Here is a 15,909-nt window from a genome sequence, read left to right as displayed (position 1 = left end):
CCTAGATTAAACCCACTGCATCGTCTGACATGCCTATACCAAGTCAGGACCAAATGTTGCGGTACCAGCTACTATGGTGGTGTATATCTATTTGGTAGGATTCAATTTGGACTTGACATAATCATCGTCAGCTTTAACATTTTTGAATTCTTATGTTTACCCTGACCAGCAGCTCCAGATGTATCCTTTTTACCCTGAGCGGGTTTACAAATTCTGAAAATAAAACAGTTTACCACGGACGGTAGTAATATGCCATTCATATGATAAAATATGATATGATTTTTTTTTGTGACTTGGTATATTAATTAACGATAAACGGACAAAAAAGAAAAGCTGGGCTTCAATCGAAGCTATAATTTTTGAAAATCGGGTTACGACAGCCGCAGTGGAACAGCAGAGAAAAATGCGTAAGAACATCCAACATGCAACTTCTCCGATTTGTATGACAAAGCAGAAAAAAATGAAAAGAATGAATTGGAGAAAAATGTATATTTTAGGTCAATGAGTGCCAAGGCTACATCAGTTTTTAAAGACCCCGATGTAGCAAAAACATTGTCTACTATACATGACAAAGATGTTGTCGTATCAGCATACAAAGCCCAAAACAACATTGTTTTTGTCTGCAAAACCTTTTACATCCAATGTTTATTATCAGAGGTAGACGTAAAAAATAGTAGCAGTGATAAGACCTACACTGCTACCACACTCTCCAAAGAAGAGATTGTGGAAAACCATAAATCTGTGCTATCCTCTTTTGGTCTCTCTACCAGGGACGATGATTGTGATTTACCATCTATGTACTGAAATCCACAAGAATCCATACAAACAACGTTTTATAGCTGGATCTGCAAAATGTACCACCAAACCTCTTTCAAAACTTTTAACTTCTATACTCACAACTGTGAAAGAGGGTCTGCAGTCCTACCACAACACTTGTTACTCCCGTAGTGGTATTAATTCAATGTGGATCCTGAAAAATTCGAAAGATCTTTTGGAAACAATTAGTTCAAGACTATTATATGAATATAATAACATTAAAACCTATGATTTTTCAACACTGTATTCAACACTTCTATTGCCCATACTCAGTTAAAATCCCGACTTAAAAACATTATACATCGTTTTTCCAAAAAAGATGGTAAACCTAGATACAAATATATAGTATATATGGTAGAGATTCCTCATACTTTGTAAGAAATAATTAAAAATCATCTTCCAAATTTACAGAGTAAGATGTTTACAAAATGCTGGAATATTTAATCGACATGTTTGTACAGTGTGGTGGACGTGGTTTTCAAAAAATGGTCGGCATTCCATTGGGAACAAATTGTGCTCCTTTACTTGCTGACCTATTCCTTCATTCTTATGAGGCTGACCTTAGAGCTGATCTGATCCGAAAGAAAAAATGTCGTTTGGCTAGATCCTTCAATCTCAGTTTCCGCTTTATAGATGACGTGTTATCTTTAAACAATCCTAATTTCGGGGATTTGATACATCGCATCTACCCAAAGACCTTGAGATAGAGGATACTACAGACACTGTGAAGTCAGCCTCATATCTTGACCTACACTTAGAAATCGATGGTAAAGGAAAACTATTGACCAAACTTTACGGCAAACGTGATGACTTTCACTCAGAATTGTCAACTTTCATTTCATCTGGGGGTACATCCCTTCAGCACCTGCGTATGGAGTGTTCATATCACAACTCATACGTTATGTCAGAGCTTGCCGAAACTACACAGACTTTTTGTATCGCGCTTAAACTCTAACAAATAGGCTTCTATAACAGGGTTATGTTGCTACAGATTAAAGTCATCACTACAAAGGTTTTATGGTCGTCATCATGAACTCGTGAATCGTTATGGTGTATCCATCAGCACCATGAAAACTGATTTATTCAACGGGTCATAGTTTTCCTTTCCTCGTTTGTCTACCCCAGATTTGACTTTTTATGAACTACTCGGCGGGTGTTTCTAGAAAAGCAGAGGACGCTTACCCTACCGGTGCATCTGGTACGTGCTCCCCGGTTTTAGTGGAGTCCGAGTTGCTCATTTGCTTTTGTTGCTCTGTATGTGTGAATTTGGTTGTTTTGTGTTCTTTGTTGTGTGTGTCTGTTTTCCATGTCAGGTCTTTGTCCCTGGATTACATTCTTTCGATTACCGCTATAACCTTGGTTCCCTTGGTTACTCTTGCTATTAAGATATAACCGTTACTTAAAACGGCTAGTTTGGTAATGAATGCAAACCTCGGCAAGGTTGTTACAATTCTGGCAAAGACTAACTCATCAGCAACTTTACCACTGAAGCCAAATGTACCACATCCACGAATTAGCTGTAATTGACCTTGGGTATAAAATCGAGTAAAATAAATTTGTTGCGTTTCCGAATGTAGAATTTTTTTTCTAACATATCAGTTTATTGAGATGGAGCAACGATGTCAACCTTTAGTATAGCTCACGTAACACAGTGCCATATGTCGACGTAATGATATGATGTGATGGTACTGAACTCATTTACGTTTAAAGAATATAAAAAGACTGGATATCCAAACCCAAACAAATTTGTTTTTTTCAGCAGTTAAAACCATTCAAGAGTTTCGGGTAACAAAATACAAATGATTGCAATTATGTGGTGTAAAAAAATTATCACGAATTTCTATCAAACAAAACTAATATAACTATCAGTTAATTCAGATGTGAGAACTTCAACAAGGAGGGTATTCCTTTGTAAAGGTTTGGTCTTTTGCTTTAGTCGTTAAATTTGAAACATGCTTACATTTTCTAGTTTTTAGTTTTGATCAGTTATTTAAGTGTTTTATTTGTTTTCTATATTTTGTTCGTAATGATATTATTCAGTAAAATCAAATACTAGCAGTTACAGCTTATAAAAGCAATCCTTTTCTCAGAGCAATCCTTATAATATAATTTCTCATCGATTAAACTCAAAATTAGGATTTGTCCCTTCATCAAACTTTATTTAGTTCGGAATTATTTGAATAGCGGGCCGATCGACGTTAATAACGTTACAGTACTAAGTTAGTGTATGGAGAATAAACAATCTTGCCCAGATGTTTGTACATATTCAAATAATTTAATATGATTTAAAACAATTTGGGAAAGTTATTAAAGTCAATTGGTCGGTACTCTGAATTTCAAATAATCACCAAAAAATCATCATTTCATGCTTATTTTTCATCGTCCATTTCATGTTCTTCGTTGGAATATAGCTGAAATATTGCTGCTCGAGCGTTAAACCCCAACAATCAATCAATCGTACTCCTCGCAATAGATACGTTACTACTTGTTAAAAAAGCACTAGTAACAGAAACAAAACATGATGTAATATTTAACAAAGTGGCATTCGAAAAAAACTGTATCGAAAATTGAAATTGCGTGCCATGTGTTATTTCCTGAATGAAATGTAGAAAGTTCCATTCGACGTCCCGTACTGTGACATGGTTGATCATTTACTTTTGTTTCTATGTGCGTATTATTATGGTAATTTCATGTTTTTTGTTGAGTGTGTTTATTTTCTTTGTCTAGTCGTTATCCCTGGATTATGTTATTTTTTATTACTGTTCTAATCATGATTCCCTTGACTTCTCTATGTAATAAAAATCCTAGCATTGTAAATTATCAAGATATAATAATTGCATCACTAAACACTGTCATACAGTACTGTAGTTAGCCCGTGAGCTCAACAGCAACGCGCGCAAGCATAAATATTACATTCTTGAAATAGCCCTGGTGATACTTATCAGCCAGCCCGGATGCAGTTCGGTAAAAGAGCAGAAGCAGAAGTTCCGCGACAAAAAAAAAATAAGTTGACACTTATCGGGTTTAATAATCAAAGCAAGATAAGCGTCAATCTTTATCATATAAAATAAAATTTGGATGTGCTTCTCTGAGTCAAGTCGCTATCAAAGTTGTCAGTCATATCATATTTATTTTGAACTTTGTTCTTTGATAGTAGCCATAAAAAAAGAAAAAAAGTGATTTAAATCAGAAAATGAAAAGGTCATTCATAAAAAAATATATTAAGACAAAAAAACCAACTAATACCACTGAAACACTTCACAAAATAAAAATAATTTATCAATAATTTAATTTGAGATATATACTGTAATCTGATTGGTTAAAATAGTTTTGTTATATCTCAATGGATAAATGGATAAAAAAATATTGACACGCCTTATTCAGTTAAATTCAGAGCTACTTTTCTAATTCTTAAAGATAAAAATATGTTTTAAAATTAATTTATAAGAATTGGCAATAATACAAAACTTATCTATTGAAAAAATAACACATTTTCCATGTGCATATTTTGTTGATTGCACTTCGCGCAATAAACAATATGCACATGTAAAATTTATGTTATTTTTTCAATAGCTATTTTTTTTTTATTATTGCCAATTCTTAAATACAAAGATTTACATATGCATGTGTTTATTAGGTTTAAACGCTATAAAAACACTAATTGCACTCAAAACTACATGTTTACACAAGTTCCCATTTCGCCTTAGTTCACTCCAAATTTTACTAAGGCGAAATGGGAATAACTTTATATACCGAATTTGACAGCTAAGGCGAAATGGGAACAAGCTGGAAATTGAACTCCTAGACAAGCCCAGGCGTGACATCATAAAAAAGTATGTACCAATACACCAGTGGCACCCATCGCAAAGCTAGTAAGTAAATTCCATAGGAGTCGAGCTACAATAATGTAACTCCACCGATACACTGTCAAGGCGAACCACCAAGATGTCCCATTAAACATTAAAAGCAACGGAGTAACCCAGAGTGAGATTCATACATTTAAAAACAAATCAGTTATTTAGTAATGTTTTATGGAATGAAGTTATTTAGCAATATTTTATGGAGTGAACAATTCAGAAATGTTGGCATATCATTTCAAATAGACAAATCAAATGTAGAAGATATTTATCACTTAAGAAACTAAAACATAAGACAATTAGACTATTTTACTTTTCATTTTTAAACTAGTATTTTTTCCCTTCAAAACCAACTATCTTTTGTATTAATTCCAAAGGAAATTAAATGTAACCTTTTTGGCAGATCTTTTTTTGCTAGTCAAATTTACGATAAGCAAGAAAATTGAAAATATTATATAAATATCAAGGGAGGGCATATGAAAGTGAAGATTCAGACCAATTAGATATTTTATTCTTGTTAAGGCTAAATAAAATTAATTAGTAGATTTACATCTCCGGCTCCTAAAAATGACTTTCTTCATTAAAAAATGGTACGGAAATTTCGAAATCAGGATTTTTTTCACGTCAGTTTCTTGTATTTAGGCACTATAATATACAAATCTTTCAATTTTTGATGACCAAAATAATGCTTTCTCTCTGAAACTGATTCGGCTATGGATTAAGAACATGTCTATACATCAAACAGCTAAAATTTGAAAAAAAATTAAAATCCTTCCCAACCATCCCATATTTTGGAGGGTTGGATGAAACTTACTTGGCCTAAACAAGACATGGCTTTGTCTGTAGCCAGGAATTGGACGAGGAGCTGTTTCGTCTTCTCTCTAAACCATAACGGAGCTTGAGAAAGAATGGGACTCGTGCAGGCCGGGAAGCTTCCCCTTCGATAGCAGAAGAAAATCTGGTTCTTGTGCAGGGAAGCAGCCCACGTCACAATCAATTATACATGGCCAATCTATAGTGATCACCTTGTATAGCACTCAAAAATATATCAATTAGACAAAGAGCAATCTATCAATTTAAATTTAAATTCTTGCACACTTATATAGAAAATAAAGAATGACAGGAGATAACTTTGGCGTAGTCCTGTATGTACATTGAAGGATGGTGAGTGTTTTGAATTGTAGATGACTTTGGTGTTTTTGTAGAATCCTTGAATAATCTTTACTATTTGACAGGAATTCTATAGTGTTTTAGTACACTCCAAAGAGTATTTCTGTCAACTATTTCGAAGGCCTTCTCAAGTCCACGAAGTTGATTGCATTCTATAGACTGCTCGATGATGACCAGTTACTTGGCAATTTGGTCAATACGTGATCGGCCGCATCGGAATCCTGTTTGCTCTTCACGGATGTTTGTATCCATTGCTGCCTTGATTCTTTCCAGAATGACTCTTGCTAGGACTTTACTTGGAAATAAGAGTAGCTGAATTCCTTTACAGTTTTGGCAGTTGCTCAGCTTGCCCTACTTTGGAAGTTCAATGATGTAACCTAAACTCTACTCATTAGAAATTTTCACTGTTTCCCAGATATTTTCAAACGGCTCATGCAAAGAATAATAAAGGGAACCAAGGTTATAGCGGTAATCAAACGAATGTAATCCAGGGACAAAGACCAGACATAAAAAACAGACATACACAACAAAGATGCTAGATGCTGTACCAGGCATGGAAAACAGACATAAGATGTTGTAGGGCCCCGTGCTGGCCCAAGTGTCAAGAGTATAAATATGACCAGTTTTATATATTGTAAATTTCGATATGCTGTACTCAAATAGGCCCACAGCAGCGCTAATCATGTCGTAAAAGGCGACCAAATAGTGCTCAGAAGCTTGGCGAGCGACTTGGTTGCTCTGTCCACAGAGCAACTGAATTGTGTGTCCCAGGTGGTGGAATGGAGTAACCCTGGCATTTGACATGTTAGGGTTGTCGGGCCATAATACGAAAAAAAACTGACCACAAACCATAGTGATGCAATGTGTAGGGAAAGATGTCACGTTCCTTGCACGTTGATATACCCTTCTGTGGTGTGATTCGCCACAGGAGGTTAAATTGACAAACCCTACCCATCTCGCCCAATTTCCAGTGGTAATCAAAATTTGTCGAACCCATTATCCTTGTGTCCCATCCTATTTTTCATTTCATTATTCCATGTTCATTTTATCATCTATTTCTTGTTTGTCGCCTTGATATAGCTGAAGTATTTCTGCTCAGGTGTTAAACCCCCAAAATCAATCAATCAATCAATATGTTTCAGGTGTTATCTGGTCCGGTCCTGGGGCTTTTCCAGTACATATTCTACGTAGGAATTTTATGATTTTGTGATTCGGCCAGTATGCACATCAAGGTCTTCACCAAGGGGCACATCAGGAGCGTCTGGAATATCTTTAAAAGTGGTCAATCTAGGTTTGTTATCACATTACCATCTTTGTCTTTCCCTGGTTGGATGTGTTGGTCTTTCTACTTGCCAGTTGGCGTGAGATGTTGTATGCAGTCTTGGTGTCATTTCATTGCATACTTTGCTTTTGAAGCGAGCTCGCTGATTTTTCTCTTTACTCCTTTCCTTATGCTCATTTGCTACCTCGTCAACTATTCTTATTGCAATCTTGTCTTAACTTGGTCAAGTTGTATCTTAACAGACCTACACTTCTCAGTTGTCTCGATTGTATTATCAAATAACTATGGTTTGTATTCCTTTGAGAATTCAAGTTCTCCTAGGCATGTGGTGTTATATGTGGATTTTACTCTCTCCCATTGTTTCTCTACTGCGCCTCTTCCTTATGTTATACTTTCTGCTTTTAATCTGATCTTGTCTACTTGCTCTGGCTATCTTGATCTTAAGGTTTGTCACCACAAGTTGGTGATCGGATGTTGTATCAGCACCTTTATAAGCTCTAACGCTCTTTTTCCATCTCCCAGCGACTGTAATGTGGTCTATCAGGGTTTTTGGTTAATTTTCTTGATATATCTGGAGGAACCCAGGTTATTTTATGTATATCCTTGTAAGGGAATGGGAATGTCGCACCTCCTATGACCATATTGTTGTGGGAGCAAAAATCTTGAAAGAGTTGTCCATTTCCGTTGATATTACATATTCCTTCCTTCCCCGTGATAAGTTCTCTCCCTATGTTATCTTTTCAAACTTTGGAATTCATGTCACCCATTAAAATCAAGATGTTCCGTGGTGTTTTTCAATATAGGGCATATTGCTGGAGCTGGTTGTAAAACTCCTGTTGTCTTCTTCCTCTGCTACATTGGTAGAAGCGTTGCAATGAATGACTGTTATTTTTGTATCTTTGAAATAAATCTTGACATGAAAATTCTGCGTTGCATTGAATGACTGTTACTTTTTGTATCTTTGAAATAAATCTTGCCATGAAAAATCTTTCACTAACAGGATTCCCTTCGATGAGTGATGATTTGGCCTTTTTATTGAGTAAGATTCCTACTCCATGTTGATGGTTATTGTCCCCTTTTTGGACAGTAGAGTTTGCCCTGAAGATAGAATGACCGCTCCAGATGATTTCCGTCTAACTTTGTCCTAAAATATCAAGGTTGTATTTCTTTTGCAGCCCGTGCAGCTTTCCCGGTTTCGTATAATGTCTGCACATTCCATCTCCCAATCATTGAGGCGGTCTTGAGGGAGACAAGTTTAATTGGCGAATGAAAAATTATAGCTTAGTAAAATAGAATGTATTTTGTAATACAAATGCACATATCAAAAGTATATTTCAAGAATGTTGCATTGACAACCGATCATATAGTAAAAATATTAATAAGTTTCGTGATTAAATGTATTATATGAAAGATGCATATTTAAAGAACGGTATATACAGATGATGATTTTATATTAAACAGTGGTATATTTTGCAGTCAAGTAGCTTTTTAATGAATTAAAAGTAGTTTTTTAATGAATTAATTGATATTATAATTTAGGCACATTGGACTACAACAACTGTTAAGCCTTAAGTGTCGTAAGGTTTCATCCTGTTCCATTGGGATTTGATTGCACTTTCTCTAAGAAATTTACTGAGGACTTCGATAATGTATAAGCAAATTTGAGTAGTTCAGATTCTTATTAGCAATGTTAATGTTAAATAACATTTGAAGCTGATCAAAAGATTCATTAAAGACAATAAAGCCATTATTTCGGAACTAATTATGTTGTGCTTCAACCAAAATGTTAACAAGTTCATACGCTTAATTTTATGTCACATATGCTACGCTAGCGACTGTCCCCATTGCATCTCATATTAAGAACTATTTCTGAAATAAGTTCTCATGACTAAAATGTATAGCATAGTCTTCTTTTTTATTTCAAAGTAGACGTTTTCAGCAGCCTTAATTATTTCATTACTGAACATGTTTGTATACATGCTTGTCATGTCATAAGTACATACATAGGACAGTTGTTGTCATTTAGAAACTGTAAAAGCTCCGAGCTGTCTCTTACATAAGTTCCTTGGTTTTTAAATATAGGTACCAAAAATTAGTCAAGAAGTCTACGTAGTTTCCACAATGGGAAATAATTGGACGGTCTGGTATTCTTATCTCTTCTCTGTTATAATGTTTAGTGTAGTTCGTGTATTTTTGTGCATTTTTCTAATACTTTGTTTAACATACTGAATTAATATAAAACAAAAGTCTCTGGATATTGATATCTATTTAGTTGCTCTTTATAACATCATGAATTTTGCAACTATAAACCGTAAAATTTTAGTATTAAAGATAATTGTTACATACTTCCACATACATAATTTAACATGTTGAATGGCAGTTTATGATTCATTCACTATATGTACATGAGATTCATCTCCTCTTTTTTAACATTTCTTTTCCTACCTAAACTATTCTAAATGAAAAACGAAATAAAACATTATTTTGTTACCATTGTGAAACTTCAATTATTTTTTTCTAGGCACAGATTTTTTTTTCTTCAAAGTGAAATTAATGGTTCTTTTTTCAAAAATATCTAAGGCCCCCTTCAATATAAAAATGGTCGGTACCTAACGAGTGCTGTAACCATTAGGAACTACTAATCCATTGACTATATCACTAACGACTGCCGTAACACCAAAATGCGTACAGCAGGAACGACTATAATATCAAAGGCAATAATACAAACGATTGCATTAATATCAACAACACGAGGGTGTTTATGCAAAAACCAGGCTGTGGGTGCCATATGACAATACTTTTTGACATACATATGGTATATACATTACACTGAAACAAAAAGATCAGTGGGATAAAATTTACCGTGTGCTACATGTGTTTTAAGGAGTAACCTCTCATTAGCAGCATTGGAATGTAACATAGAGGGAGATCTTAATCCAGATTAATTGTATACAAGAAGTACTCAAATCCAAAAATAGGAAAAAAATATACAATTAAGCAAAATTGATTACTTTAATTCTGATGACAATAATAGCACCAAACGTTTAATTCCCAAATCAGAGTATTTCTTGGCAATTGTAATACATTTTTATATTTAGATTTAAAAAAATCATAGTTACGATAGCTTTTTTCGACTAAAAAAATAAATAAATTATCATTATGCATTATCCATGCAGTGAATTGAATTAATAATCGTAGATGTTTTTTAAACGTGTAAGAGTAACGAAACATTATGTCAAATATTGGACACAATTAGCGCCCATTTGTAAATCTTATGTCTGCTGAATATCATATCCCTCATATATGTACCTTTCTAATAGTCATACATCCCTAAAAAGTAACCCGCTTAACTTCCACTACACGAACATGTCTAAATATGATAATACTATAGAAAGTTCATGTGATAATTTCCTGTGAATTTTTATGGTCGTCATCATGAAACCATGAATCGTTATGGTGTTTCCATCTGCACCATGAAAACTGATTTGTTCAAGGTGTCATATTTTCCCTTTCCTCTTTGGTCTACCCTTGACTTGACTTTTTATGAGCAACACGGCTGGTGTTTATAGAAAAGCAAAGGAAGCTTACCCTACAGGTATACCTGGTCCATGATCCCAGTTTTTTAATGGAATCTGAGTTGCTCATTAACTTTTGTTACTTTGTACATGTATTATTTGGTTAGTTTATGTTCTTAGTTGTGTGTGTCTCTTTTTCCATGTCTGGTGTTTTTCCTTGGGTTACATGTATTCTTTTGCATAAGTTACCCTTTCAAGCAATTTATTAATTAGTTTTACAAGTTAAGCTCCCGTGAAGATCATTTACCAGGACACAAAATCTTCCTTCACAATGTGTTAACGCTACCAGCCCGTGAGGCAAAAAAAAAAATAATTGCGGAAGCAGGAGGTAAATAGTTTTTTTATGCAGATCAATTTTTCATGACGATAAATCTTTTAACGATGACGTCCTTTTCTGTATAAAACCTCACCGATAAGCAAGTTTTACTGGTCGCACAATCGGATAACTCCCGATCCAATAACTACTCGTTAACACAGATATACTAACTACTGTAAATACATATTTAAGAACTTATTGTTAAATGTTTTGAATTTATCTATTATATGTTTTCGTTCGGTATCGGTGAAACGCTAAATAATTAGACTACCTTCAATGGCACGGTTTTTACAAGTTGACAAAACTTTATTTTTATACATCTGTAAGTTAAAGGTTTATTAAAGAATATAAGCAATTTTCCCTGTGATATGTAAAAATATGAATGGATGAAATACAATGTAGTAGATCAGTTACCTTTTAAATCTTGTTTGCACCGATTGTAGGCTTACTAAACTAACATAGTAGTTATTCTCATTTTACTGGGACAAGTTTAACTAGATAGCATCTAAGTATACTACTGTTGGGTGAGGACCCGGGCTTTGTTGTAACATTAATGGGTAACTTAGACGTTCATTGACGTTACTTGAACACATTTACGCCCATTTGTCAGATATAGGTATAGTGCTAACCCAGGACTGAAGATAAAATCAGTGACATATCGAAATTCGATAAAAAAATGTCGTCAATAGCTCGAATTTCAATAAAAAACAATGTTGTTAATACCTCCTCAAATTTTGATAAAAAAAATGTTGTCAATACCTCGAATTTTGATGACAAAAATATGGGCAAGTATAGAATTCCTAACCCTTTAAAGGAGTTTTGGGTGTATAGATTGTCGTTCTGATACTATAAGAACAAACTTCGTGTAGAAAAAAAACAATGTTATCGATGAAGATTGGGTGAGTTGAATAAACCTACTGTTCAAATCACTATAGTACAAAGTTATCTTATTATTTATAACCGTATTTCAAACTGAAATTCCGCGGTGAACAGGTTAATTATATAATTATGTTAGCTGGTATTTACACGTAAATGCGTTGTTAAATATATTAAATTTAATGTCTTGTCACATCGTTTGTAATGCCAATACTATTATTGACGAGGTTTATACAAATAGTTGTACAACTATCATACGTTCACGTGAAGACGGGTAACAACACTACGGTTGCACTATGCAGATTGGATTAAAGTGCACTGTTTCGTACACAAAACTGACCCGGTCTGATTTTAGAAAACTTAAAAATAAAAGGTGAAACTTGGTGGAAATATCGATTACTGGTTGTAGAGCATTCGTACATAAATAGATGCAATACTTGTGTAAAATGCATGCTTTAAGTCATTCGAAGATTCAGGTCCTCGCCAGATTGGGGTTTCTTCCCTACACCATCTGGCTGTTTTTCAAAAATGCAAAATTTCGCACGATCTTTAAGAATTAAAATCATGAGAAAATGAGCAGAAAAACGTACACATTTTACATGTTTTTACAATAATACCATGCTTGCTTTCTTTTTCTGACAGTTCTAAAGTGCCTGATATTTTAGAAAACCCGATTTTTTGACAATTATGTTCTAGAAGGCACCCATACTTTGTTATGAAAACTGATATATGTTTTTATTATTTTGCCATGACTACAGATGCACATGACAAAATAGAAAAGAATATCTACCTTTTTTCATGGATCTCCATAATGTAAGATTTTGAAAAATATATACATTTTACAGAAAAAAAATGTTGGATTTGCTTGTTTAAGTGTCTCAATATAACTTTATTTTCACAAATTGTCATTAAGTTATCTGCAGTGACCTATCTGTAAATTGGAACTTTATCCACACCATAATCAAGTCAAGTCCAAAACAAATCTGGCAAATAGATATTACACCACCGGAATTTGTAAAATTTGTAAAATTATACGAAATAGTAAACAATAACTTGTAGTTGAATTTTGACTTAAAAGGACAATACTTTCACAGCTATCTGGCTCATATATTGTTTTTTCATTATTATATTTTAAACACAAAACTGGTAAACATCCTAACTTGAATAATTCGAAAACAAAAATTACAAACACTATGGACACTAAGGATACATTGTTGTAAATATTCTATTTTTAGAATACCTTACCGGTGCGCCTGGTCCATGCTCCCGGTTTTTAGTAGAGTCCGAGTTGCTAATTGGTTTTGTTACTTTGTATGTATGATTTTAGTTACTTTATGTTACTTGTTGTGTATGTCTATTTTCCATGTCTGGTCTTTGTACTTGGATTACATTCTTTTGATTACCGCTATAACCTTGGTTCCCTTGATTACTCTTACAATAGCTAAACAGATATTGACCATAAATTTAGGTACTGACTTCCTTTTTTTAATGATTTTTCTAGAATTGCCGGGCATAAATTAAAAGAAGAAATGGAATCGAATTAGATATAGCGGAAGTATATTGCGAAATAAATTACTTGTTTTGTCTTTCTTTCTATTTGATATGACAAAGTAAAGTGAAACATGGCTATAAATCACTTTTGGACATTGACATTTGTTATGTTTATACAGGCAAAACTCAAATTTAACGTGAGTTTAAGATTATTAAACATTAAATTTATTTATTTCACATTAAATTAACGTAAATATAACCTTTAAATTTTTAAATCTTTGAAAACATTTAACGTTAAAATTTTAATGTTAATTTAACGTTAATTGTTCCGAAGGCGACTTTTGTTAAATTAAATTAAAAAGGTAATGTAAATTTAACGATAAATTCCAGTTAAATTAACATTCATGATATTTTCCTGTGTAGGCAGTTGTGTTTGGGTAAGCAAGATTTAAATACACTTTGATTCTTAGTATCGAGCATCGCACGCGAGGAAAACGATAGACTTTCGGCAAACCTGGAACATGTATCAGACAGGCCCACATAAACGAGTCATGGAAGTGAATTCAATGTGAAAGTAGCCTTTAAATGATTTAAAATTGAACATGCAATTCAAAAGACAAGAAAAAAAAAAACAACCGTTTACCTATCCTATCTCGCACCTTTCAGTTATCGTCCCTTTTTCAATGTCTTAAGAAAATTGTATAAGTGAATGGTCGGTTGTAGGCTGTGCCTGATTCATATTATAACGTGACTTATAAAGTGTAAAGTTCAAAGAGGTGATTTATCTGTTAAAACGATTTTCATTGTATATTTTTTTATTTCATTTATTTCTACAATTCTACTCCCAGTACGTTCATACCGTAAGTTTTACTACATGTTCAGACCTCCGGACAATGCCAAACCGGGCATTCCTTCATATCTGCTATCGTTTCATACAACTTTATACAAGGAGTGAAAGAGTAACCAAGGGAACCAAGATTCTACACGTCATATACCAAGAAAATGACTGCAACAAGTGAATGAATATTAAAATGAATTAACTAAAGTTAATACTAATGTTGGAGTATTGGTTTTCCCTTAGGAATAATATTTATTCTCCATTTTAGTTTTCTTTTATAATTTAGTTTAAAAAGTTATAACGAGAATAGACATAGTGAAAATGTCAAAGATCAGCTAAGATACCAAAGGATCTTCAATAAACGATTGATTGATTGATTATTGAGGTTTATCACCCGAGCTGCAATATTTCAGCTATATTCAGGCGATCGATAAACGATAAATAAACTATTGTTACATACTTAAATTAAGGAAATAAAATCAAATAAAAGGGAAAATGACCAATGACCAACTACCTACGATATACAATATCATGACGAAATGACATTCACCTATTTTTTGTGCTGATAAGAATAACTAGCTCAATTTCGTTTAAATTTCGGATCTAAAATCTTAAATGTCTCCTTCACTTTAGTTACAAAAAACTTTTTTGTGAGCAAGAAATATGTCGAAAGTTGTGTTTTTTTTTAATTTTACATACGATGACAAAATGAAGGAAACGAATATAAAGCAAGCGCTAAAATGGGAAATACCAAGTAAAACATGTGTATTGATTCAAGATAGTGATTAAAATGACTTGGAAAAGCGTTTGTTAAATAGATTGTACATTACATTGTACATTCTACTGAAAAGAAACGAATGTATAATTGAGTGACTTTTATAAACGTCTTTTGTTAGTTCACTTTTTACTTTGCATTGAAGGAGATGGTTAAGATTTTATAATACTAGTTTAACCCCCCTCCCCCCCGCAAGTTTTATGCGCCTGTCGACAGTCAAGAGACGGTGGTCATTAATATGGCTTTGTGTTGTTATATTAATTTTAGTTTGATTATAAGAAATTGTCTTCGTTCTGTTACCGTAAATGTATTTCTCTTGGGCGCTTCAGAGCTTGCTTACAGGAGTGATTACACTCGTTGAACGCTTTATCATGACCTCTGAAGGTATATTTAGTGAAATGGAGATATAAGATTTAAGCCGGTGCATTTTGTTACCTTATACGTCCTTTTTTTAATTGCGATTTGAAAGAATGGTCGCTTGGTAGGTTTTCACACAGCTAGCAAGATATTTGTACATTAATGTGCTGATACATCCCCAATATACTGCGAAGGACCTCCATTTACCTAAGTTTTCTTTGTCTTCGTATTTTTTTTTCTGTAAATATATTTATTGATAATTAGCTGATGTAATTAATTCTAATGCAGGTACAACTTCTATGAACAATGAATTCAATAAATATGTTCAACCCCGATGAATTCAGCGAAGTGTTTTTTTTAATTATTTGGTTTATATTGCATTTCCAGCAAACATGCTTGTTTTTAAGGTATAGTGTTTTATATGTAAAATCACATGCTTGTTATATAATCAATTACACTAACTGGTGGACAAATGAAATCATCACTTGGACAAAATTACATTCTTTATTGATTTTTCTTCAATCAAAAATATAAGATTTTAGGAAGTCAGTAGGCG

The 15,909-nt window shown here is 33.5% G+C and overlaps 1 protein-coding gene across 4 annotated transcripts in view; it reads left to right on the top strand.

The window, feature by feature from the left end:
* Positions 1–15,909, top strand: part of LOC148604183 (uncharacterized) — a 53,662-nt gene that overhangs the window by 12,902 nt on the left and 24,851 nt on the right. Inside the window, exon 1 of one of the 4 annotated variants that reach the window (XM_088548159.1) lies at positions 11,094–11,191. The exons of 2 other annotated variants lie outside the window; for them this stretch is intronic. The gene's annotated coding sequence lies outside the window, so the exon portion shown is untranslated. Of the gene's footprint in view, positions 1–11,093; positions 11,192–15,909 lie in introns of those variants that run through there. One more of the 4 variants, XM_088548161.1, reaches the window with a different exon arrangement.

The sequence above is a fragment of the Perna viridis genome, chromosome 10 (genome assembly GCF_037379345.1).
Source record: "Perna viridis isolate PV_CMFRI_1.1 ecotype Kerala chromosome 10, ASM3737934v1, whole genome shotgun sequence".
Taxonomy (NCBI): domain Eukaryota; kingdom Metazoa; phylum Mollusca; class Bivalvia; order Mytilida; family Mytilidae; genus Perna; species Perna viridis.
Note: the sequence above shows the minus strand (reverse complement) of the source record. Positions and strands in the feature narration are given on the sequence as shown.